Here is a 24,961-nt window from a genome sequence, read left to right as displayed (position 1 = left end):
CTTGGCCTGCTGTGTTCATCCAGCCCTGCACCTTGTTGTCTCGGATTCTCCAGCATCTGCAGTTCCTACTATCTCTGATTCAAGTTCACAATAGCAACTCACTCCACCATCAGCTCAGATTTAAAACACTCAGCTCCTATTCAGATCCCTCCATGGTCTCAAGCTATCAACACTGGGACCTCAGCTCTTTGCAATCTATCGTAGTGACTAAGTGAAAGGATTAGAAGAAACAATGGGGCTGTCTAGAGATATAGGCAAGTTAAGTGAGTGGGCAAAAAGATGGCATATGTAGAGAAGAGTCAGGTCATTTGTTTTGGATATAAATTTAGACAAGTTGAACACTTTTTTAAATGTCCGAAACCTGTAAGTGTTGAGTTCAAAGAGACTTAGATGTGCTCATACAAGGAATACAAAAAGTCACCATGCAGCAACCAATTAGAAATACATGCTGGTCTTTATTGCAAGGCATTGGTCTACAGGAATAAAGGAGTTTTGCTAAAATTGTAGAGTTTTGGTGAGCTCACAGCTGGAATACTGTGTGCAGTTTTAGCCTCTTTGGTTACAAGAAGATATACTAACATTGGAAATGGTACAGTGAAGATTCACTCAATTGGTCCCTGGGATAAAAGAGTTGTCCTGTGATGAAGGCTGAATAAATTGGGTTTATCCCCTCTGGAGTTTGGAAGATGACCCCATTGAGACACGAGATTCTAAAGTGGCTTGATAGAGTAAATGCTGAAAGATTGCATTGGATTCCCGGTCCTGCAGAAATACAAGATCCATCTCAGGATAAGGGGCCAATCAGTTCAGACTGAGATATGGAGAAATTGCTTCACAGAAAGCTTTGTGAACTTGTGCAGTTCTTTTGCCCAGAAGGTTGTGGATGCTTCTTTGTTGAATGCGTTTACAGCTGGGATAGACAGAGTCTTGGCCTCTCGGGGAGTGAGAGGATATGTAGAGCTGGCAGGATAGTGGAGTTGAGGCCCAAGATTAGCCACGATCATTTGGAATAACAGAGAAGGCTCAATGAAACATATAGTCTACTTCTGCTTCTATTTTGTATCTCTCTAACTTGCTTCAGTTTCCACAGTTGACTCCACAGTTTCAGGTAGCTGCGTTCCTTCATTTCTGGCCCCTTCTACATTCCCTACTGAGTAATGGAATTCTCTCCCTAAATTCTCTAACTTACTGCCTCTCTCATCTTTCTGTCTCTGTACGTTTACGTGCGATTGCAGATGCTGTAATCTCTGTGCTGGAGGAAAATCAATATGGTTTCTTGTCCAATGTAATATCTTCCCTGTACTCAATATGACCACATCCTTCACTTTGTACGCTACATATATTCAAAAGTTTCTTCAATTCGTAACAATGAAAACTAGACTGCTCAAGCCTAAATGTCCTTCCACTCTCTTCAAAGCAGTTGTGCGATTTATGTTTCACTATAATCCATTTAGCTCTTAAAGAATTCATAAGCAGCAAACATAAAACATTTGGCTTTCATATTTACTCATGTTTTGGCTCCACTTCTGTTTTTATTTCAGTTAACAGGGAAGTCTTTGAGTGAACTACACTGAAGTACCCTGCTTCTCAATGTGATAGTTCCTTATAACGGCATTGCTACATTAATTGGCTGTGAGTTTGGTCATTTACTTGAGGTACAGAACCATATAAATACACTGGGATGCATTAGTGGACTATGCAGTTTACTGCACAGATTCATTGATAGGTCATCTTGAGAAAGCCCACATCCGATCATCGCTTGATGGCTGTGGCCTGTTATCAACTTGCAGCAAAAAGAAAATCTGGGGCAGGGGGTGGGATCTTGTCAGTGCGGCAGAGGGACAACACTGCAAGATATTTCCTTTCCCTCTGGTGTCCTGAAGGAATAGACTCGGAGATTCAGTATACAGGCTAGAGCCAGCATTCTCCAGGATAAGGGAAGCTGTGCCAATGAGATTTGATGCCCCATTGTACCACTGCCATGTGTAACATATAATCAGAAATGTACAAGGGCTTTTGTCAAATTAAAGGAAACAGTCAGTGCCTTTAGGAAACCTCAGGAGAAAATTGATTGTGGGGAGGGGATGGAGTGGAAGAGAGTAGAAGAGAGTAGACAAAAGTCAAAAAGACCCATGCAGTCAAACCTTCACTAACAAATCTGCAGGATTTTTGGAATGGATTTAAACCCCTGTCTCATTTTAATGGAATACATTTAATTTTTTTTCAAACAAAGCTAAAATCAGTAACTACTGTTATGGACCAGACCAAATCCCCTCCAAATATATTAAGAAGATAACCTAGTACCTAACCTTTTTTTATTTTAAAGGCAAATGCCAATCAGTTTGGACTGAGATATGGAGAAATCACTTCACAGGCACTGCATTCCAGATCAAAACAGAAGTTGCTGGAAAAGCTCAGCAGGTCTGGCAGCATCTGTGAAGAAAAAATCAGAGTTAACGTTTCGGGTCCGGTGACCCTTCCTCAGAACTGGAACACCATCCGCAGTTCTTTCGGGTTTTATTTGGCTGCATTCCAGATGCAGTTCGATTGGTCAAACTACCAGACTTGAAGCAAAACACACTCTATTCATACACTATAGTCAAAATGCAACAAAAAAAAACTGAAATTAACTCCATTGGAAAACTTAACAGAATAATAGACTTTTTTAAACTATTAAACAGTGACTGTTCCAATATGGTAACGTTCCATAAACACACCCATGGCAAAGGCAAATTCAGAAAAATAGATTGTCAGGCAATTGTAGCAGCAGGAAGAGAGCTCCTCCTAGCTTTTAGCTGTTAGAAAGAGAGGGAAAAAAACCTCCACAGCCAGCTTCAAGACCCTAGCAGCAGCTACTGAAAAACTAAAACTAAAAATTCTGGTTCTGTGGGAGCTTAGCCCCACCCATTCTAATTGCTTTTATTGTTCCAACTGTAAAAAAATCTAACACCGCACAAACTGTTTACGCTATTGTTTCTTAGTAGACTTCTCATCATCTCTGTCTCAAGATTTCTTTATTTAAAAAAAAACTGGACAAAATACACCTCTTAAAGCCATAGCATTGACACTCTATGGGCTGAATCTCACAGTTTTTTTGGCTCAGTGTCAGTTTCATTGAGTTTTTGAGCCTCATTCACTACCTGTCCCAACAGGATGCACTGTGGAAATCCATCAAAGATCCTTAGACAGCCCCTTCCAAGCTCATAACCACTTCCATCTAGAAGGACAAGGGCAACAGATACATGGGAACACCATCACCTGCAAGGTCCTCTCCAAGCCACTCACCATCCTGACTTGGAAATATATCACTGCTTCTTCAGTGTTGCTGGGCCAAAGTCCTGAAATTCTCTCCCTAATGGCATTGTGGGTCAATGCCAGCATTCTCCAGGATTAGGGGAGCTGTGCCAATGAAATTTGATGCCCCATTGTACCACTGCCATATGTAACATATAATCCGAAATGTACAAGGGCTTTTGTCGAAGTGGATTGCAGCAGTTCAAGAAGGCAGCTCGCCACCAGCTTCTCAAGAGCAACTAGGAGTAAGCAATGAATGATGGCCCAGAAAGAATGCCCACATCCCAAGTGAAAAGAAAACTCCATAGTCTCCCTCATCCAATCCTAGTCCCAATTTACCACATGCCATTCGTGGAAGATGCCACCACGAAGAACTCGCCACTCACCAATTATCCACTGAAAAGCCAGCAGCCTTGGCACCTGGGCCATATTTAAAAGGAGCACCAGCATTTTCAAGTTACCCTGCTGAGTGACAGCCATCGAGTGGGAAAATATTGGAGAAGGAGAAGACAGCGGGGCAATTCTCCAATAGGGATTGGGAGGTCCTGGTGGAGGGGGCACCCAGACGAGGACTGTTCTCTTCCTGGAGGACTGGCAGAAGAGCCAATAACACCAGACCCTGCCAGTGTGATCTCCACACTGTGGAGAAATGGCCAGTCGTGCTGCAAGAGGATCAATGATCTTCTGTGATGTGCCAGGGTAAATGCCACCATCTTCTGTCTGTGACAGCAATCACCTCTCACAAAGGCTCCTGCTTTATCACTCTCAGGACAAGAGGCTTAGGAGGAAGCATCAGCAAGCTCCCATCAGCTCAGATACTAGTATCAAGGGGGAAACAGCAGGTTTAGAAAATTTGGAACAACAATCTGGTGAGCACCTCATCGCGACAACACTGCAGCTGGCCGAGGAAGGGGCACTCCAGGTCACTGGCACTCGGAGGCCTGCCAGGGACTGGGCACCTGCTCAGGCCCAGGCAGGAGAGGGCCCTGTGGTGTCAGTAACCAGGGACTTCACCCACATGCACAGGGAGGGACAGGAGCAGCAGGCAGGGATGTTGGAGGGCAATGGTCCACATTTCCCAATTGCTCCTAGTTTGTGATTTTCTGTCTGCCTCCACGGATAGGTTAGTGGCTGTCCCTGAGAGCCAGGGCCCGGCATCCCCGGGTCTGCTGAAGAGGGGCGCACACACCTTCACTCCATCAATGCAGCCATTGGTCCTGAGAACTGAAGGCATGATGAAAGCGGAACTGGGACTTTCTCACAATGAGACTCAGCAGTGGCCGCTGGAGAAGGAAAACCACAGAAGCCACTTTGTAAATCTCCCTTCAGGACACTGCAGATATCCCAGGGCCCTCCACTTCCACCCTGCCTGAACCCCTCTGACTTTTAGGAGTGCAAACTGAGGAGGTGCCACTTGTATCTGGTAAGAAGACCCTTAGCCTGTGTGGCCTGTCCAGACACAAACATGCTGGGGTCACATGACTAAATCTCCAGCGCCAATGAGCTACACTGTGGAGCAGACACCCCCTCCACCCCAGCTAAAGAACCCAGGACATCACGGAGACATAGAGGGAGGAAAAGAAAGGACAAAGAAATCCTTCTGAGGGCATTTTTGTGACACAGGTCACAGTGCACTGTATTAGAATGTTCACCAGTGGATAAAGTCGATGGGTTTTGCGGTTCAACAGTTTGTCTGAGCTCTGGGTAGCCCTGAATGCGACTGTGCCAGTGTGATTCCTACCTTCATGTGCATACAGGGTGTAACATGGATTAGTGTCTGTGTTGAGAGCCCGCTGCAGCATGTGGAGATGAACATGGAGTGGATAGAGTAATGGGTTCCGCTGGCAGAATTGTTCCTCGTGATCAAACATCCCTATTCGTTCCCTGGCCTTTGAGTCCAAAAATGTTGGTGCGAATGTGGTGGTGAGCAAGGTCTGGGGCAGGGAGGAGTGCAGCACTCAGGGAGCCAATGCATTGGGATCACCAGGGTTGAGGGGGGGCCACAGGTCTGTGTGCTGTACAGAGTATGAGGCTGTGTGCTTTAAAGGTCCCCGCATTGGTGGGTCTTGCCATTCCCTGCCTCACAGTTTGAGACATTTAGCACGTTCACTCAGGACGTTCAGTCAATGAGGTCATTAATGAACAATAATGCCCCTGAATTCACCGGACTAGGCAGGCAGGTGCATTGTTCCATTTGAAAATTGGGCCCTTGATCTTTGGCAGAATCTCAAACCAGGCCTGAGAGTATGAGTGTGAAGAGTTGCCTCTCTGATACAGGAGGTACTATATGCCATGATAGAAAAAGAGCAGTAAACTAAATCAAGAACTGACTGTAGCAATTCCCTACAATGATGCCTCGGATGAGAAATTAATATAATGGTAGGGATCACGTCACAATTTGAGATGCAGGATTGAATGAGGGATCCATTGCTAAAGTACACTGAAAACTAGAAATGGAGACAATAATTAAGAATTAGTAGATTAGACAATCCTGACTATGGCTATAGCCATTGTGTAAAATTGTGAATATGCTAATTAGATTTTTTCTCAGCACCAGACTAAACAGAATCCTGTGTTGGAGGGAAGGAGAACTGAACTATTCTGTCACTGAAGCCAAATCAAGAGGTAGTCAAGACATTCTGAGCATTTAGCGGACACCGCATGTCATTTCTGATAAGATTGGTTCTAACCCCTCCAAAGACTCTTTGCTTCACTGTTGTGGCTTTTAGCAGTTTGTCTTGCTAGTAACAAAGGAATGCTAACTGGCTTTTGGGAAACTAGTATGTATTTAAAATTGCATGTCTAGCCAAAGGGCACATACATTAACAAGCCTTTCCCATTGCTTTGCAAAGCAATGGATTAAGATCAGAGGCTTTTTCCAACCGTTCATGGGATGTGGGTGTCACAAACTAGGCCAGCATTTATTGCCCATCCCTAATTGCCCAGAGGGCATTGTCTTGGATCACAGAGTGCATCCAAGCAGTCCTTTTCAGATTTGTTTAAATGTAGATAAGAGAAGGTTCAACAACAACAAGTATGAACATTTATTGAATGACGAGAAATAAAGGAACATTGATTAAGTAAGTAAAAAACTGAAAAAGAGAGAAAACAAACAATAAGTCTCACACCCTTCTGCACGTCGGGGACCCCTCGATCGATGGCTGGTCTGGAGGCTGAGCTTGTTCCTGGCACTTTTCGCGATCCCGGTCCGAGGTGAAGACCGAAGTGTTGGAACAAAACTCTTTCTCTTATACAGCGTAACAAATAGCCAGTACAAAAAATGGGACAGAAAAGCAACTTTGATTATGCCGTCTTCAGCACATACAGGAATGTTGACAGGAATCATTCAAGGTCATGCAGCTGTCGAATATTGTCAACAATTTTAGCCCATCTTGTACAGGCAGTTAAGAGTCAATCGCAGTGTTAGGGGTCTGGAGTCACATGGAGGCCAGACCAGGTAAGAACTGCAGATTTCCTTCCCTAAAGGACATTAGTGAATCAGATGGCTTTCATGGTCCCTATTAGGCTCTTACTTCCAGATTATTATTGAATGCAAGTTCCACAATCTTCCATGGGGGGATTTGAACCAAGGTCACCAGAATATTACCTGGGTCTCCGGATTAATAGACTAGCAATAATAGCATTAGGCCATCATCTATCCTAAGTTTGCCACGTGGTGGAAGATTAGTCAAATTTTAGTTTCTTGAGAAAGGAGTACTACCTCCAACAGTGCTGCCCTCATGCTTCTGTTATTGGTCAGCCAACATGCCCGTGCTTAAAACACCCCATCCACCCCCACCAATTGGAAAGTTAACAACAGCCTATTGGATGGTTCTTGATAGTCAATCAAATAGATCTTTTTGTCCCTTTTTAAAGTGGTAAGCAAAAGCATTGACTTACTTTTATTTGAAATCAATATACCTTTATGGTCTAAAAACCAAAAGAACTGTGGATGCTGGAAATCAGAAACAAAACCAGCAGGTCTGGCCGCATCTGTGAAGAGAGATCAGGGTTAACGTTTCCGGTCTAGCGACCCTTCCTCAGAATCTTTATCATCTCTGTCATTTTTCTCCCAGGTTTCTCATGGTAGTGTCATAGGGACTAGACTTGAATTCCTGGAGAGAACATTGCAATCAGCAATGGTTGGCAACTCTGAGATAGGTGTGACCTGATGGTAATAGATGTTTGTTGGATTGAGTTCTAATCCCCAGTAGTAACACATTCACCTTGAAGAAACCACCTTTTCACCAGCAAGTAAACAATGGGCTGCGATCGACCAAGTATCACCTTTGGTGAGTTTTGTGCAGGGTTTCTCTCTGGAAGTGCTGATGAGATTTCTCACTCTATTCTCCATTAGCATTGGAACACTGGTCTCTGGCATCTCACTCACTGTACCTTCCCTCTTGCCGCAGGTGGAAGTATTCACCGATGCCAGGGCCACCCAGGACCCCTGGTGCCAGCATCATCTCTAAAGTCCGGCAATGTGCCCTGTCAAGTGCTGCCAGGTAGGGTTGCCTGTCACCATGCATTTAGTGACAAAAATCAAACACTTCTTAGAGCACATATGTAGTACAGCATGGCTTCATTGCAAATGCAAGTGCACAATCACAAATCTATTGTTATTTAAGAAACAAACTGCACAGGTTACCTCCCTGTAACATTATCCCATCTTACACCTCTGTCTAAGTGAGCATTACTCTTTGTCTAGTGTTCTGCATCACTGAGAAACTTCTTGTTGATCAATGTGGAAGCCTCACATACTGAAAAGCTTTCAAACAGTTGAAAACATTCACTTTTATTCAGCAACAGCAGAAGCGAACAGTACCCAAACCCAACAGAAGTTGCATTTGCATCTGGGAACAGCCAGGAACTGCTTCCCTTTGGAGCAGCAACAAGATTACAACAAATGAGTGATCTCAGTGATCTCTCTCAGCGACTGGAATTGGATGTTAATTTAGTGCTGTCCAACTTGTTGCACTTGGCACTGCTGTGCTCCAGCATATTGAAGATAATGTTCTTCCTGTTCAATGTCATAATTTTCCTCCTTGGAAGCCTGCTGCTGCTCTTCCAACTCTTCAGAGTCCATCACATTCACCCATTGCCTACTTCAGTTGTACAAAGCACAGCATGTTAGGATTATGCTGGACACTGTCTGGAGTGTAATGCAAGACTCCTCCAGACTGATCCAAGCTATGGAACCTCATCTCCAACAAATTCATTCCTGCTCCACAATAGTCCTGGTGAAAGAATGGGCTGCATTGGAAGTACATTCGGTTTCAGTCAGAGGGTTACATAACGGAGTCAGCAACCATGGTCACAGAGGGTAACCCTTGTCTCCCAGTAACCATCTTTGTAAGGCATCTAGCCGTTGAAGCAAAGTGGGAACATGAACATTCTCACAGATGTTAGTATCATGGCAGCTTCCAGGATACCTGGTACAGACTTGACGATCACCAGTGACTTGCACATCAATGGAAAGGACCCCGTTTGCATTGATGAAGTCAACTACATTATGATTCGGCCCCCTGAACATGATATATATACAGTCTGTAATGCCAGCACCTGGAGGAAGCTGGCTGTGTTAGCAAAGCTCCGGCCCAGATCTTGTCCCGGGGAAACAAAACTATGCGGTGTGATTAGTAACAGCCTTGATACATTCGTGGCTGGAGGATTGAGACATCTCAGTGACTTCTTGGAAGCAGCCAATTGCCTAAAAGTTTAACGCATTTGTCACTCTGATGGCCACTGGGGTATGATCACCACACTCACATGTCGCAGGGTCTCGCAGTTCTGTGACAGTTTCCCGGGATAGTCTGCAGTGACACTGTGTCTCATTAATTTGCAGGAAATGCCATTGAGGACGATACAGTCCTCTGCTTCCTGCTCGTTTTGAGCGGCTGTTCAGCTGCAACATCATCACGAGGAGACTGCAGGTTGCTGCTGGCCCTGGGCTTCCTGCCTCATGTGTTGCCCCTCATTCTCTCAGCAACATTGTTGCATCACAGTAACAGCGACAATAATGCCTGCTTAGGGCTGGATCCATCAGTCATGCTTCCAACAAATCATTGGGAGGAATAGCAGGAACAAACCAGGTCCTTTATAATGTGAGCATTCGCATGTAACAGAACATGGAGCTTTCTGACAAGGATGGCCATGGAATGCCTCTGCATTGACCTTTGACATTGGACCTTATTCCAATGAATGTGGCTTGACATGTTGCACAAGTAGACTCAGACCTTCTGTGTGCTGCATGAGTACGGATACTTTGTACCTCCAAATCCACATTAGTCCAGAAAGGAGGCCTTGTGCATGACAGCATATTGGTGAATACTCACAGTTCAAGGTGAGAGGTAATCCGTTCCATGCCTTTGCGTGGCCTGTGAGATTTTGCATTACCTTTGTGAATTGTAACCTGCAGCTGCTTTTTTTATCATGTTGCCTGTGATTACTTTTACTTCACAGAGTTAACTATGTTCAGTCTGCAACGACCCAATGACACGGTGAAGATTTCTTGTGACCAGCATTTGTATCCCACAGAGCTGGACACTCGATGTGTTTTGCACACACAGTGCTATGATTACAGTGACTTCAACCCAACGATTAGTGTAATTGCCCTTTGAAGGGCTGCACATCATTCACAAGTACAAGCCATGCACTCAGACTGAGGAAAGAAAAGACTCACTTGACTATGGCAGACAATGCTTGGCACAGCAAATCACGGGCCCTGCACAGTAATTGACAGACACTGCCGTCAGCCCCAATTAATGACTGACCAGACCCCCTGGTTGATCTCTGTGCAGTTCCCTGTTCTCTGTGCAGTCGAGACCAAATTACTGTTAGCCTTTAAGCTCTGGCTGAGATAACAAAGCACAAAAAGGCCAGGCAAGCTAGGGATGCTGTGAATATCCAAGTTGGTGCAAAGTGAGTGAGGACTAAGGAAACAAGTAAGAATCCCTGAGATGCAAACTAGTCCAAACACTGAACTGGCTGTCTGTCCCTACACACAAATATCCTGGCATCAGCTTTGCAATGAGAGGTGCCGGTCTAATCCAAAGTGCTGTGTTGAGGTCTAGAACTGCCTTGCAAGTGGATTGGAGATGTGCCATGAGACATTGTCCGATGCCAACATCTGTGGATGAGGAAATATGCATCAGCTGCCAATGGGGTGTACCCTGAGATGTTGGTGACCACAGTCTGGAGGAGCAAGTGGTGATCACCAGGTACCCACTCTGACTTTCATGTTGAGAAGTGACAATTTCTAGTTTCTATACGATTGGTGGGAGAATGGGAAACTGGGTATAAAAGATGAAAGATTAACTAATAATGAGATGTTAATGTGTGTAGTGTATGCAAATACGCATCTGATCATTAATGAGATTCCCAACCTGCTATTCAGTACATGGTTGAGAATGGGACTTTTAGCTTTTGATATTGGCAGTAAGGAGATTCTCAATCTCACTGATTTTCACAAAGTTCACATCATTCAGGGGCCGGAAAATTCCCGCCAACAGGTTTTCTTTTAAAATATTTTTTATTATCCATTCGTTGGATGTGGGTGCTATCGGTTCAGTCAGCACTTGTTGCCAATCTCTAATTGCCCTTGAGATAGTAATGATGAGCTGCCTTCTTGAACTGTCTCAGTCCTTGGGATATAGGTGCACCCACAGTGCTGTGAGGAAGGGAATTGCAGAATTTTGACCCAACGGCGCCGAAGGAATAATTGATATATTGTCAAGATAGGATGATGCGGGACCGGGAGGGGAACTTACAGGTGATGTTGTTCCCATGCCTCTGCAGTCCACTTCCTTGTAGTTGGTAGAGGTCACACATTTGAAAGGTGCTTTCAAAGGAGTCTTGGTGAGTTGTTGCAGTGCTGTCATTACTACTGTCAGTGTGCATCTGTTGTGAAGAAAGTGAAAATTGGATGTGATGGGTGTGGTGCCAATCAAGCCAGTTGCTTTATAGTGGATGGTATTTCTTGAGTCATATATATAGACTCATACAATCATACAGCATGGAAACAGAGCCTTCAAACCAATCAGTCCATGTCGACCATAATCCCAAACTAAACTAGTATCACCTGCCTGAGCTTGGCCGTGCACTCATCCAGACAAAATCAGAGTATTCCTTCACATTCCTTATTTGTGTCCTTTGGATGGTGGGAATAAGCATTGGGAAGGTGGGAAGTGAGTTACTCAGTACAAAATTTACAGCCTCTGTCTTGCTTTCATAGTGTAAGATATGGACATTTCCCTTTCTTCTTGGCTCTGTTTCTTGTATTTCTGCATTTTTTAAATTCTGTTTTTTGTATCTGAAACGGTTGTTTTGATTTTGTATTTAAGATAGTTGTTTCTGTTAATTCTGATTTTTTATACCTAAGATGGTGCTGGAAAATAGCACTTTTGTACACTTTTCACTTTTCTCCTGCATCCCTGTACTAGTACACATGACAATAAAACCTAATTCTAATTCTAATTCTTATTCTAATTTTATTTATATGGTTGGACCGGTTCAGGTTTTTGTCAATGGTAATCCCCATGATGTTGATATTCAAGGATTCTGTATTGATACTGTCATTGAAAGTGAGGGGAGATGGTTAGATGCTGTCTTGTTGAGATGGTCATTACCTAATATTTGTGTGGCACAGATGTTATTTGCCACTTATCAGCCCAAGCCTGGGTCTTGTCCATGTCTTTCTGTATTTTATCAGTATCTGAGGAGTTATGGATAGTGTTGAATATCATGAAACCATCAGTGAATATCATTTCTGATCTTATGTTGGAGGGAATGTTATTGATGAAGTAGCTGAAGTTGGTTTGGCCAAGGACCCTACCCCAAGGAACCTCTGAAGTGATATGACCTCTAAAACAACCACAGCCATCTTCCTTTGTGCTAGGTCTGATTCTAAGAAGACTCAAAATGAAAAAGTTCCACCTGATTCCCATTGACTGTAGTTTTGTTAGGGTTTCTTCAAGCAACACTCCATTAATGCAATGGCAATTAATAGCCAAGTGGTATTATTGCTGGACTGTTAATGCAGAGACCCAGGTAATGTTCTGGGCACCTAGGTTTGAATCCCACCATGGCAGCTGGTGGAATTTGAATTCAGTAAATATCTGGAATTAAGAATCTAATGATGACCATGAATCTATTGCTGGTTGTCAGTAAAACCCATCTGGTTCAATAATGTCCTTTAGGGAAGGAAACTACAATCCTTACCAGGTTTGGTCTATATGTGACTCTAGACCCACAGCAATGTAGTTGACTCATAACTGCCCTCTGGGCAGTTAGGGATGGGCAATAAATGCTGGCCTAGCCAGTGATGCCCTCATCCCATGAATGAATAAAGAAAAACAAAACTCATAATTGCTGCCTTGGTGTCAAAGGCGGTCATTTTCATTGTATCCTGGCATCTTTCGAGAACCTCCTAGGTTTTGCGCAGTCAAATTTCAAAGTACAGTGCTCGTGCAATGGAACAATTGCAAGATTGAATTCTAAATGCCCGTGTTTTATTTCTCTGCTTTCCAAATGCCAGCCCGTCAATCAGGGCATCACTGGGGATTTCACAGCCAAACAGTTGCATTGGGTGAGGTCATCCTGTCTGGATTGCATGAAACACTCTGCAATACATAGTGAAGGAACATGATCTGTTTCCAGCAAGCAATTAAAGAAAAGTTCTTTATCATTTTCAGGAATATTTGAAGGAAAACCATCGCACCTGAATGGTTGATAACCATGAGTTGCAACAATATTAACCTTTATTACTCACATCAAAATACATGGTAATCTTCTAAAAACCTCTCTACAAAAAAGGGCGAATTCTACTTCAAGCAACAACGATCTTTCCATCTATTTTGAGCAAATTAGTAAAATTGTTCAATTTTCATGGTGTTTTGTACAGAATTTTAATGAATGTTGAATGGACATCGTGAGAGCACATTTTTAGATGCCTATATCCATTGATTGTTATTGTAACAGCAGCATTACTAACTGGTAGTGATAAACTAATAATAGAGGGCTAAATCTTGCTGTTTTTTGCAAAGTGGTAGTTTCATTGTGTTTCACAGAGGCTTCTGATCACGAGGCCTAGCAAGATCTCTCACCACTTCTTACTAAACTCACCTCACCACCTCTCTACCCCACTCCTATAGCACCTCTCACATCCCATTCTAGTTCTACCACTTGCCATGCCCAGAAAAACTCGCTACTGCCATAATATCCCAGAATGGATTGGTATCCCTGAGCCCTTTGCCTTGTTTAAAAGCCTATTGCACACCATGGACAAGCAGTATGTCCGGGAGTTGGTCTGCACAGTTCCTGACACTTGCCCCAGACATGGTAAACAAGGGAAAACCAGTGCCTTGCTTTGCAGACAGAGACCTGGAGATCCTGGTGGATGGGTGGTGTACTGGGAGGGAGGGGCACACCCTCTTACCCCAGGATCATCAGAGGAGGTCACACCACCAGACTATGCCTACCTGATCTGTGGTAGGCACCCAGGTCAATGCAGTCTCAGCTGTGTCTGCAATAATACCCAGTAAAGTAGGACAAAGGTCAATGACCTTCTCCACTCCACCGGCATAAGTGCCACTATCTTTTCTCATGTACCTCACACTCATTCTATCTGAGCTACTGCCATCTCTCTCAATCCAGGAAGAAAACAGACCACAATGGGACAGAAAGAGTCCAGATGGTTGATGGGTTTCTGGCTTCTGAGGACAGAATCCTGACTCTGATTGCCCCAGCTGGCTGATTGACCAAGCCCCCAGACCGGAATTGGAGGTTACCCTCAACTCACTGTTCCAGGACCCGTTGACCAAAGGCTACCTCCCCGACTTGACTGAGACCAGCTGACAACCATGTGGAGTTTCCTGGCTTTGTGTTTGCACAAAACAGCAAAGCATTACAGCAGTACATTATCCCTGGCTGAGGGTGCAAGGTGTAAAAGGCAAGGCAAGGCAGAGATTTCGATAGACTGAGAGTGAGTGAGCACTAAAAGAGCAAGTGAACAGCTCGGAGATGCAGCCTGGTCTAGTCCTGAGCTGGGCTCATGGCCCTGAGTGCAAAGTGTCCTTGTAGCAGCATTCAGTGATTATTGCTGGTGTGCCCAAAGTACAGTTTGATTGCAGCAGATGGTTAGATAGAAAGTTGTATATTAGCGAGGTGAGATGTACAGTTCACAGGGTTGCTAACAACCTTTAATAGACAACACACGTTCCCTAGCGGGAATCTTGCCTCAACACCTGGAACTTAGTTAAGAGATGCAGCGAGTTGCCACTGATAGTGAGGTAGCCCTTGCTCTATCACTCTGTCACATTTCCCATGATAGCCAATGTCTTTCAGGTCCCAAACAGATTCTGCTCATTTTAATATCTTTACTGCTGGGCTATAGTTAACAATATTCACTCATCAATGTCCTAACTAATGAGTGTAACAATCTATGTTGGTTAATGCTAACCAATCCTGATTCATAGGGCTACGATAGGGTAATGATAATATCACTGGGGTAGTCACTTAGACTCCAGAGTTCGAATGCCACCAGCCACCTGCTGGAATTTGAATTCAGTTTATGAAGCTTATATCGGTAATGGCAATTGTCATGAATTGTTCGCAAAACGTTTTTGGTTCACTTACTGTCCTTTAGGAAAGAAAATATGCCTGTCAAACCTGTTCAGGCCTATTTGTGTTCTAATTCACTCACACAATACGGACATTATTTAGAGGGCAGTTCAGAGCCAACTAAATTGCTGTGGGTCTGGAGTCGCATGTATGCCAGACCAGACCAGATAAGGGCAACAGATTTTCTTCCCTAAAGGGCATTAATAAACCAGATGGTCTTTACAGTTGTTGGCTTCAAGTTTTTTGTTTCAAATTCCAGATTTTTTAAATCTTGGATTCCGATTCACCATCTGCCATGGTGGGATTTGAGCCCACGCAGCCAGAACATTAACCTGGGGTTCTGGATTAGTAGTCCAGTGCCATTACCACTAAGCCCACCATCTCCAGAAACACAATTGTACGATATGAATATTATTACTGTGCAGCAAAAGTTCAATAATAGTGCACAATTATTGTCCATATAGTTCCTCAGCAGAGCTTTGTAATGATGCGTAAGCATTGAGTTTTAACATGTCTTGCAGGTGGCACAGTTGCTCAGTGGTTAGCATTGCTGTCTCACAGCACTAGGGCACCGGGTTCAATTGTACCCTCAGGCGATTGTCTGTGTGGGGTTTGCACATTCTGCCTGTGTCTGCGTGGGTTTCGTCTGCATTTTCTGGTTTCCTCCCACAGTCCAAAGGTATGCAAGCTAGGTGGATTGGCCAAACTAAACTGCCTATAGTGTCTAGGGAGGTGCAGGCCATTGGAAATGCAGGGTTACCAGATATAGGGTGGAGGGGGTTGGGTTTGGGTGTGTTGCTCTTTGGAAGGTTGGTGTGGACTCAATGAATGGGCTGATTGGCCTGCTTCCATGCTGTAGGAATTCTATGATACTGAAATGGCTTAGCAAGCCAAACAATTCAAGGGCAATTAGGGATGGGCAACAAATATTGGCCTTGCCAATGATGCCCCCTCCCAAGAAAAATGCAGAAAACAAAAATAAGTTTGAGATATTTATAGACTATTTTTAACTTTTACTGAGGTACTATGCTAAATAATAAACCCTTTCTCGCTTAATTTTAATATTCCTGTATTACCAATTAATGCCAATTAACATTTTACTGTTGTTAACTAATACAGTTTTGGCAACATTTGCTAATCTATATGAATCTGTTATTACTGCCATCGTTTGAGTTTAATGGTTCAAATAATTACTGGAGATGACATAATTCATTCTTCTCCGTGAGAGAACATGGAGTTAGCCATGTACTGTACATCAATGTATGTTAATATTATGCCAAAAAAAGTCCTACTGATTTGTTACAATTTATTTAATGAAAAAGTAGACTGAATATTAGAAACTTGTATCAAAACCCGAGTCAAACAGATAGGGCTTACGCAGCTTCTTACAGGAGGTCTGAGAAGGGAAAGGGCTCAGGCAGGGAATTCCAGAGTTTAAGGTCTTGGCATCCAAGTCAGATGTGGTTGCAATGTTCTTTGCTTTTCAGAGAGGGGATAAATGGATCTGCCAGGGTTCCAACACTTGGCTGTCAAACAGCAATGCTGCCTGGTATGTGGATATCAGAGGAAACCAGAATTTTCTTAGCTTTGTAGTTCTTTCTTCTCTCCCCATTCACCCCCCACCCCCCGACACAGACAGTTCCAGTTTCGGTTTGTAATGGGATTAATGTAATGGCAGGCAGTCAGAATGGAAAGGATTGTGCCCTGCTCGAGACACTGGCTTGAAAATGGGAGGGAAGATGTTTAATGGAAGTTAAAAAACAATAGCAGCCGCATGGGGAATGTGTTCAGTAACTAATCATCACAGTTACCGACTGTAAAAGTTCAACTTATGCTCTATCAAACCAGATCTCACTGTGGGATCCCAGGTTTCCAATTTTACTATCAGCTGGGATCATAGCATTGTGTGGAAATTGGCTGATGTAGTTTCTATATTTGACAATATCTCATAAGTAGTTAATTGATTGTAAAGTATTTTGAGACATCCTGAAAGGACAATATAAATGCAATTATTTATTTCTCCATTCTATAGCAAGATCCTCACATACAACATGATCACTGCCAGTGAATACTGATTAGTACACATCTGGAATCAACTGCACTCTCTTTGAGTCATAGGCTAAGCTGTTAGAAAGAAGGAAGTGACCTCATTCCTTCTACAAGTAAACTGAGCAAATAATATGTTAAACAGGCACTGAGAGGAATTATGAGACTACAACCTATTATTTGCTCATATCCAGACTATCTTCAATGCCATCATATTATATTCAGAATCATTTACAAATTCAAATATGCTGACAATTTTAGAGCAAATCTTTGTCCTCCATCTTAATCACTGCTATTTTAATGCTGGCACTTAGCCTGAGCAACTACTGATTGGAAAATTCAGATTTCTGTTTCATGCTTTCAAGAGAAACATTGCCTTCTCACCATCTGGAGCTACTGACTTAAATTGGGACTCAGTTGCATGCATTACCAGCATTTCCTTTTCACCTTTCCCAAAAGACTATCCGTCTGAGCGAGTCCAGACCTGGAGCTTCCAATTTTTTTTATACCTTTGCGGATTACTCAAGTGTGTGCAGTACTGTGTGATGTCAGAGGCTACCAATAATGCTTAAATTTAGGATCCGATTATCTTCTACGGTCTTAGAACTCAGTTTTCTGACTAAGTTATTCACCTATGAGATAACAATGCCAAGAATAGCCCTTTTCAAAGGTTCTGGCCTGCAAAATTGGAATGGAATAAATCCAGCCCAGAACAAAAACCAAACACAAAAAGAGCAGGTGGATCGGGAAGCATGGCTGGTCATGATCATGACTACGAAGAGGGACACAATGTGGCCAAAGTTATCCATCCTTATCCATTGTCCATGCAGTTTCTGCAGAGGATCAGTTATCCTTTATTCATTCTGGAGTGCTGAGCCTAAATGCACAACAGAAAGGTATTTATTCAATGCCTTCAATGTAGTGAAATGTTCCCCCAAAGCACTTTTCAGGCGTTTAATCAAAGTGAAATTGACACCGCGCCAACTCAGAAGACATTAGGACAAGTAACCAACAGCTTGTTCAAAGAGGTAGGCTGTAAGGAATGTCTCAAAGGATGTGTTGGAAGTGGGGTGTTGAAACTCAAAACTTGGGTTAAGCTGGCTGTAGGCAGACCTGCCAATGGTGGGGTGAAGCAATGGAAATTTACAAGAGGCCAGAGTTAAAAGAATACAGAGTTCTGCAAGATTTGCATCAAAGCTGGAAGAGGTTACTGAGATTGAGGTCATGAATGAATTTGAACATAAGGATGGGAATATTAGATTCTAAGTGATAAGTTTTTAAGCACTGGCAGCTGATAAGCAAACACAAGGATGATGGGTGAATGGGATTTGGTGCGAAACAAAAACAGAAATTGCTGGAAAGGCTCAGCAGGTCTGGCAGCATTTGTGGAGAGAAATCAGAGCTAATGTTTTGCATCTGGTGACCCTTCCTCAGAACTCAGGAAGCGTCACCAGACCCAAAACATTAACACTGATTTCTCTCCACAGATGCTGCCAGACCTGCTGAGCTTTTCCAGCAACTTCTGTTTTTGCTTCTGATTTACCGCATCCGGGATTTGGTGCGAGTCAGGACATGGGTGGCATAATTTTGAGTGAGCTTATTTATGCTGTTGGATAGGTGACAGGAGAGTTATTGGGACAGTCATTTTACTGGTTGACTTCAGCACGATGTGGAGGTGCCGCTGTTGGACTGGGTTGGATGAAGTTAGAAGTCACATGACACCAGGTTATAGTCCAATAGGCTTATTTGAAATCACACAAGCTTTTGGAGACTGCTCCTTCGTCAAGGTGAAGTGGAGGGAAGCGTACAGGCACAGCATATATAGGCAGAGAGATAATGGCAAGATAATTCCAGGTAATTAAGTGTGACAACAGATAAGCACAAGTGGTGTGAGTGGAGTCTCGACAGGCTGGATAACAAGTCTTGGCAGGTGATTTAAAGTGTCAAACGGTGTGAGTAAAGTGTCAACAGCTGAATAACAAGTCAAGGGATGACTGATGAACCGATTAATTGAGGCAGAGAGATAATTACAAATAGTCAGAAATAAGATGGTGCTAGAGACAAACCAAATGGCTGGAGTAGGTACCAGAGTTGCATGACGTGGGTCTAACCAAAGTAACAAGTATTCAAAAACTGTACAAACTAATTAAGGGAGAAAGATAATAACAGGTAATCAAGGTAATGGTGTCAAAGCAGAACAGTAAGGAAAATTTTACAAACACAGACCAGTATGATGGGACTTCAATACCTGTCAACGCAGCCTAGATTGGAAGTCAAAATCATTGACTTTCCTATATGTTGGGCTCAGTACCATACTGATTGATGAACTTAAGAACGAACTCAATGCCAACTGCAATGTGATAAGCTCTAGATTTACAAGCAGCTACTAAAATAAAACCATTGTTAGTTCAAATATCTTTGTTCCAATTCCTTGTGTCACAGTCTATTATCATTATGCAGTTTCAATAGAGATTTTTTTGCTTTTTTGATGCTAAGTATACCTAAAGGCTTTATGTTATCTTACTTCTCTGGCTAAATAGGTTCAATTATAGTTATGCTCTGTGGGCCCATGCTACTAAGCACTGGATAGAGGCTGGGCAAGATAATTCAACAGACAAGAATTTGATTCGGGTTGACCTGAATTTGAACTCCTGTCTCAAAAGAAAGATGCAATGAAACACATGATACCACCCAATTCCCAACTCTTTTCATGAAAGTGTCATTCTATTCTTAACTAGGCTCCTCAAACTCAAACCCAACCTGACAAATTCTCTCCCCTGGGTCACTGACACTGAGAAACCCAAGCCTCGTGACAGTTTACTAACACCCATTACTGTCAAAAAAAATTACTTTAAATTGTAACAAACAGTCACAATTCAAGAAAATCATTGGTATTATTGCATTGGCCAAATTTTGAAAGGAAATTAAGTTTAATGCTCATGCTGATACGTTTTGCGATAGTTTATTTTTAGGAAAAGGAGGCCTAATGATGCAATTAATTAATTGCATTCTTTCACTAAAGGAGCTGTGCTCAAATCTAATCTGTCTGATAAAATGACTGTCTCCTCCTTCAGCTATTTGGATGAGGTCTATGTGGAAACAATGTGGGTTAAATCAATCTTTTTCCTAATAGGCGTGCAAGTAGAAAATTGAGACCAACACATCAATAATTTCACACTGATCATAAAGATAGCTGGTAACATCCAAAGCTGTTTCTGAAGTTCATTGTTGGGATAGATAGAGCTTTACTCTCCATCTAATTCACGATTCACCCAACCTGAGGGTGCTTAATGCGCTACATTGTACAAGCATCCCTCACCTTAAGGAACACAAAAGGTTTTTCTGCAGTAGTATTGAATGTGTCTCAAGCAAAAGGCAAGGATAGGAGTCCACATAACAAAGGATAGGATTCTCTTGTTCATAGTAGGTTTCGTTTGAAGGAATATCTGAATGGTGACCATACCTATTTTGTTCCAAAGTTTGTTTTGATTATCTATTAGCAATGCTTCATACTGATAAATGTACATATTGGAGGACTAATGGACAGGTATCTGTTGCTGACTGTTTCAGATTCAATAAACTAACCATCTTAATATTCTTATATCCATTTCATTAAGATATATTGACCTTAATGACACTTTTGCATTACAGTGTTATAGCTAACATTATTTAAATCTTGGTCATAGTGTAAATGCATTGGTACTGAGGCTGTCATATCAGCAATGTACAACATTGTGATGTTTGTCAAGCTCTCCAGTGACCTTAATGGGAAGTATAGACACTTAGCACCATTTCATTGTTGAACTTCCCTGTACATTGGGTTACATAGGACATGAAGCTCAATAGCAAGCCATTTGGCCTGACAAGTCCATGACCAGCTCAAATCACCTCCCATCTTTCCTACTCTAAATCCATCATCATACTCCTGTATTCCATTCTCCCTCCAATGTTTGTCTAACTTCCCATACATACACACATTCTGTTGGCTTCAGCTGTGCCCTCTGATAGAGAGTTCCACATTCTCACAACTCTTTGGATACAGAAACTTGTTCTGAATTTCCTTTTGAATTTATTGTACTGATAGTTTCTAGTTGTACTGTTCCTAATTCTACATCCTTGCCAAAACAACTATCTCATCCTTGATATCCATGGAGTTTTCCCAGTTATTTTAAAGAGCCAAAACCAAAAAGCCACGTGCAGTTCATGATTTTTGAACAGCCCTAAGGTTCTGGTAATAATGCTGCTGTTGCCATTTATTATAGTCCCTTCTTTTTCTTGTCCTGGCCTATTATCATCTCCTTTTACCTTACACACCATTTCTTTTGTTGTTTAAGTACTCCTGAATTCCACCTCTCATAGACTGTCCCTTTTGACCTTTTATCCTTCCCCTCTTTCTCTGTCTCTGTACTTGCTTAAAATCCCATCTCTAATTTTTCCCAGTTCTGATGGAAGGCTGCACTACAATGTTGGTGACAATTTTACACCTCACCACCCCAAAAGTGAACAGGTTTTGATGAGATGGGATGTTAAAATTATAAGAGCTTTAAACCTGAACCAAGCCACCATGAACTAATTTCTTGTGTTAATGTGAGCAGACAACCAGTTTGCTTTCGGGTTAAGACTGTTGTCTCAAATTTGATGTCTTTTCCACTTTTAATGCTGGCTTTTCCAGGCCTCGGTGACCTGACAGATAAAGTGAGGTCAGAATTACTGCATGCAAGTGATGAGCACCTTTCCTGCACAATTTGTGGGCTGGGATTGGGAGGAGAACTGGTGTAACAGCCCCAGACCCAACTGGATAACCTGCTTCCCACTGGAGCGGTCCCATAATTGGAACCCACCGTACAATCAAAACAATCCCCCTGTGATTGGATTCCCAAACCACTGTGATTGCTGACCACTCCCATTCACCCACACTCCCGCAAATTCCCATTGCTACTCTCCACATTTCCTCAAACTCTTGTTGTCTCTACCGCACCAAACCCCATCCATTTTGTACTCACCTCCCTCCTTGCAATTCTTTTACCTGAGGAGCAAGAAATCAACATGCCCCCAAGTTGTGTCCTCTTCTGCAGTAATGTCCTTGCAACACAGAGGCAAATCTATCAAACTGACTGGCTATGTGGCAGGGAATGACAGGCCTATCAATCAGTCTGGCCCTGTGACACAGAACTGGTACCAGATCTCTAAATCTCTCCAAATCCCATCCCCGTTAAATTCAGGGGCTGTTAATTCTGTTCCTCGCTTCTAAGATGCTGCCTACCCTGCTGAATATTTCTAGCATCTTCTGTTGTGACTGCATGTTTTTAGCCTCCCTGTAGCGCTTGGCGTTTGAGTGTAGGATGTTGCTTTGTGGCTAAAGGTGCTGTGGACTACACCCCGCTATGTAAATAGGCCAGAATCCGTAGCACGAAACAGCTTGTTCTATACTAGCTCAGCTTAAAATGGGCGTGATGCAGCAACTAATTGATGCAGCCCATTTTCAGAGTATCTAACACCCATCAGCACATGGGTACATATGACATTATACTGTTGAAATTATTCTGTGTAAGAGATGAAGAATTAACCCTAAATAAAAATGAAAGAACTGTGGATGCTGTAAATCAGGAACAAAAACAAAGTTGCTGGAATAGCTCAGCAGGTCTGGCAGCATCTGTGAAGGATAAAAACAGAGTTAATGTTTCCGGTCCGGTGAACTCAAGGAAGGGTCTGAGGAAGGGTCACCGGACCCAAAACGTTAACTCTGTTTTTTCCTTCACAGATGCTGCCAGGCCTGCTGAACTTTTCCAGCAATTTTGTTGTTGTTCGTGAAGAATTAATCCTGTTGCCTTAACATGATAGTAGTGAAAGTCACCATAATCCAACCAGACCATAGGGCTGCTCTCTCATTAAAGAGAGAGAGAGAGACAATTGCTGGTATTTTAACACGAGGGTTACAACACCTCAGGTAAGGGGAGGTACCACTCACCTTGGCTATTATAATGTCACTAGAGGCCTATTACCAATTCCTGTTTTATACCTTCAACATAATTCAGCACTAGAATATTCACTTTGTACAGTTGCATAGTAAATACTGAACAGAACATTCCAGTGGTAAAGCCACTGTCCATCCAATCTCTCACCATTTGGAACAAGGTGATACTGGAGTGTTGGCAATGAAATGATTTGGTTTAGAACTGTGAGGACTTTAAAGTGATGGAACCAAAGGAAAGTTCCATCAGTACATTTTCAAATTAGTCTAGGTAGACCAGACCGGTAGCTGTTTAATTAATCATCTGTTAGGTCTGACAGTAGGATTTTTATTTTGTTTCACAATAACCTACAAATAGTAATCTGCTCTTGTCAGACTTGTAATGCAGACCACAAAGAACTGATACTTTAAGTTTCATCACTATGACTACGATGAGGAAGTTGAATCAGTTCCAGTGCACTGTTTCTGAGTGTAATTACAGATTCTAACTTGAGACAAAAAAAATGCAAGCTCATTTTGATCTACCTGAGTACTAAGGAGATGAAATAGATAGACCCCATGGGCTGCATTGATTCCCTGATTGTGGACTATATCAATTAGTTGCTGTATCACCCTCATTTTAAGCTGAGCCAGTTTCTAGCAGGCTGTTCAGTGCTATGGATACTGTCCTATTTACAGAAACTGGGTGAAATCCATAGAGCCAGTGGGAACAAAGCAACATCCCACACAGGCCCATAGAATTGAAGCAGTGCAGAAGGAAGCCATTCAACCCATCGTGTCTGCACAGGCCCACTCAAACGAGCATCATTACCTACTACCAATCTCCTGCTTTTCCCAGATACCCTTTCACACTATTTCTACCCAAATCATCATCCAATACCCTCTTGAAAGCTTCAATTGAACCTGCCTTCAACACATTTCCAGGCAGTGCATTCCAAATCCTAACCCCTCACTGTCTGAAAAGGTTTTTTCTCACATCATCCTTGCTTCTTTTACAGATTTCCTTTAATCTCTTCATCAGAGGCTACCCAGGTTCTGGTTCAACAGAGTCTATGAACTTTTGGAGGACAGCCTCTACTACCTGCCGTACTCACTCATCTTTATTACATCCCATCCTTTTACCATATGTTTGGTAGCAGTGGCAGCATTTTCTCAGCTTCATGCAACAGCTTACACCAGAAAACCTCTAAGCCTGTAACCTCTTGCTCTTTGTTCATTTTACAAGGGTTTACAGCTTCTTCCTATCTGCAGTACGCAGCCCACTCATGATTTTGCAAGTGTCTAAAAAATCTCCTTTTAGCTTTCTTCTCACCAAGGAGAACAGACCAAACTTTTACAATCTATCCTCATTACTGAAGTTTCTCATTCCTGGAACCATTCTTATAAACTGCTTCTGCGCTCCCTCCAATGGATTCACATCTTTCTTATAATGTGGCACTCACAACTCTATCCAGTACTCCAGCTGAAGTCTAACAAGTACAAGTTCAACATTACCTGCCTGCTCCTGGACTCTACGCCCCTATTAATAAAGCCAAGACCATTGTATGCTTCATTAACTGCTCTCTCCATCTGTTCTGCCACCTTTGATGATCTGTGCACGTACACATCCAGGTCCCTTTGCTCCTACACACACTAACACACAAATACTGCAGTGATGCTAGACACCTACTTTAAGATCAGAAGATGCAGCATCTCAGGCGTGAAGAACAGAGTTAACAGCTCAATATTTAATGGGGATGGGATTTAGGGGAGAATGTTCCAAATGTTTCTTGTCGGGAAGCCAGTCAGATTGATTGATTTGTCTCCGTGTTGGGGCATATGGGTTTGTGGATTATGCTATTAACTCGCGCCTGTCTCTATAAAACAAGCAGTGAGTCAGTCTAGGGCTGCCTCCTCATTTGACAGGTTACTGTAGGCAGCCAGCATTAATAGGCTGTACTCTTCAACAAGACTGTGCCTTCAAGACTGTGAAAGCCAACTACAGCAAGCCCTGATGAGTGAATCTGACTTGGGAGACAGAAATGGCACAGC

The sequence above is a fragment of the Rhincodon typus genome, chromosome 31 (genome assembly GCF_021869965.1).
Source record: "Rhincodon typus isolate 14 chromosome 31, sRhiTyp1.1, whole genome shotgun sequence".
Taxonomy (NCBI): Eukaryota; Metazoa; Chordata; class Chondrichthyes; order Orectolobiformes; family Rhincodontidae; genus Rhincodon; species Rhincodon typus.
This window is presented reverse-complemented; position numbering follows the sequence as displayed.